This window comes from Acyrthosiphon pisum, chromosome A2 (assembly GCF_005508785.2).
Source record: "Acyrthosiphon pisum isolate AL4f chromosome A2, pea_aphid_22Mar2018_4r6ur, whole genome shotgun sequence".
Taxonomy (NCBI): Eukaryota; Metazoa; Arthropoda; class Insecta; order Hemiptera; family Aphididae; genus Acyrthosiphon; species Acyrthosiphon pisum.
The window spans coordinates 42,988,333-42,991,204 of record NC_042495.1 but is presented as its reverse complement, the minus strand read 5'-3'; positions in this window follow the sequence as shown (position 1 = coordinate 42,991,204).

Genomic DNA, 2,872 nt, shown 5'->3' with positions numbered 1-2,872 from the left:
GACCGTGTTGTACACAGTACTACAATGCTTATCTATTTTGTAAACAAATTGTATACAATATGATTTAAATATATTAATTTAATATGAGCATAACAAGAGGCCACAAGCATTTTATTTTTTTGGGAGGGAGCGGGGTTTGTTATACATTTTTCCATTTTTACTCTATAAAAACATATTTAATTATTTTCCTGAAACTATGGTGGGGGGGGGGGGGGTGTATGAAAATCTTTAACCCCGCTAGTGTACGCGCCAGGCCATGTTTTTTTCGAAAATCAAATTAGAGGCTATAGTGAACTCATAGAATAGAATTACTTAATAAATTGAACATCTAAGCTGTATATCATTGTAAATTGATTCAATATTGCTCAGCATTATAATGGAGTCTATATAGGTACTGCAATCAGGATTTTAGGGAAACAAGCTATGTTTTTCATTGAAATTAATTTATATTAAAGATATTAATTTAAGAATATTGAGTAAGCTACAGAGCAATTATTTAGTATATATAGTTTTAAAATGGACTTTTGAATTCTCCATAAATGGATTAGAGTGTCTTATATATACCTAAGCTATTTGGACACATTTTTATCATAAGCTTCATTCTTTTTTCACAAACATAAAAAAAGCCTAGTTGTTGGTTATTGATTTTGGTGGTGTATTGTGAATTGTGATGTCATATTACATCATAGACATTAATATTATATAATAGAGCTTTTATAGCGTGGATATACACACATCCCACTACTATTAAGTGTATGGAAAAATTACTCTCCCTGTATTTTTATAATGAATTGGATCATGATCATGTCCATTGAATTTCAAGGAAATCATTTTGATTATAATTAATTAGTATCATTATAATATATTTACGCGTTCATTATGGACAAAAAATTAGGAATTTAAAACTAAGAATTTCTAATAGACCCATTCCAAAATACATATTTATGTAAATATAGAACCACCAATAAATCATATAACAACACGTGGATAACACCCGTAACATGTGTTAAGCATAAATTGTTGTTTGAGTGAATGTGAAAATCTTTTAATGTATTTCCACTAATAGAGTAGGTTGATTGTTAATGGATTATTCAACATGATAAGTAATTAGTTATAACACGTTAAGTATTTATTTGCTCAAACTATACAGTATACACCTTATAATATAATAAATAAAACAATGTACCTATCTATATTATATTGTGTTGACACTTTGACTGTGAAGTTGCTCAAGCCATAGATACTGCAGTGTAATCAATACCGTAAAATGTAAATATGAAACTTATATCATAAATAAATAGGTAAGTACTAATAGTTTTATCAAACACTGTATTTTATAATTTTTACAAGTTCAATATTATATTTTTATCCTTTCCTAATATGCGTACAATAACCGTATCTATGTCATTGATGGCACTCTACTCTTAATATTGAAATTTGTTTAGGATAAAACTTACAGTTATGGCATTATATATTATATAATACGGCCAAGAAACAGTGAATAATAATAATACATTTATTACTATCATTACAGTTACTTGACTAAATAGACAAAATATTGACCCGGTGCATCTTGGTAGTACAAAATATAAACTATGTTTTACTATTCTTATTTTTCACAGTAAAAATTACTTGTTTAATGATAAAAAGTTTTCATCATATGACGTTGCTAATATTTAATATACTATATTCGTGTTGATTTTATACTAACTAAAAATTCAAAAACTTTTTTATGAAAATCAATAATATGTAGGTAGTTAGGTATATTTAGCTATCGTACGCACAACATTAAAAAAGTTTTTTATTTCCTGTTAAGTTTTTTATAACTTTTAAATATAAAATAATAAAATGTTGTGTAGGTTTTGAATATTATATTATCAATAAATATTAATGATTTTGTAATAAGTTCAAACAACGAATGAGAATCAAATTATCGAATAGGCTGTACATAATCAAAATAATACATTGTAATATAAATAACATAGACTTAAACCTTAATAAATACAGTGGTAGACATAGAGATTATAAAAAAAGTGTAAAAAACAAAACCCTAACCCTATGAGTTATATTATAATATAATATAAATTAAGTAGGTAATATAGAAGTCATACAAATAATTATATTATTATAGTTTTATACAGATACTTTAATAAACGGCTATAAGTGAACACTATCTTTTATATAAGAATTAACTAGGTATAATAAATGAAAATGTGTCTCTAAAACACTAGTGCAAAGGGGTAAAATGTATAGCTGTTGGTATAATATAATAGGTACCTAATTTATACATCATTGTACACACGTAACCAATAAATTAAATCGTCTCGGTGGTTTTGATACATATAGATTTATAGATTATAAATATATTTTGATGGTATATGAATAATAATAATAATTTGTTGTAGTTTCGATTATGAAAATGTTTCATCAGTTCCACTTTAAATATTATGTTAATCAGTAGACACTCAGTGCTCGACTTGGGGGAGGACGCAGGGGGACGGAGTACCCCAACTAATTTTTCAGAAATTTTAGCGTACCCCTACTCTCATTTTGAAGAGGCACGCACGGGACGCTGCATCATTCTGCATTTTTATCAAAATGCACGTGATCAAATCATAATTTTTCTTACCATAGATTTAATAATTATTTATATATTTTGTATTATTATTTAATCAATTACCTTTAAAATATTATTATTTAAGATAATAAAGAACAAACCTATGATAAATTATGGAACTATTTAAATAAATAGGTAGTTAAAATGAATTGTTTTTATTTAGTTACTTTTGAGTTTGTTATTATATTTTATAAGTTGTAACAAAAATATACAATATATTTTTATGTGATTTTTAGAGTGGGTAATAGGGGGGTG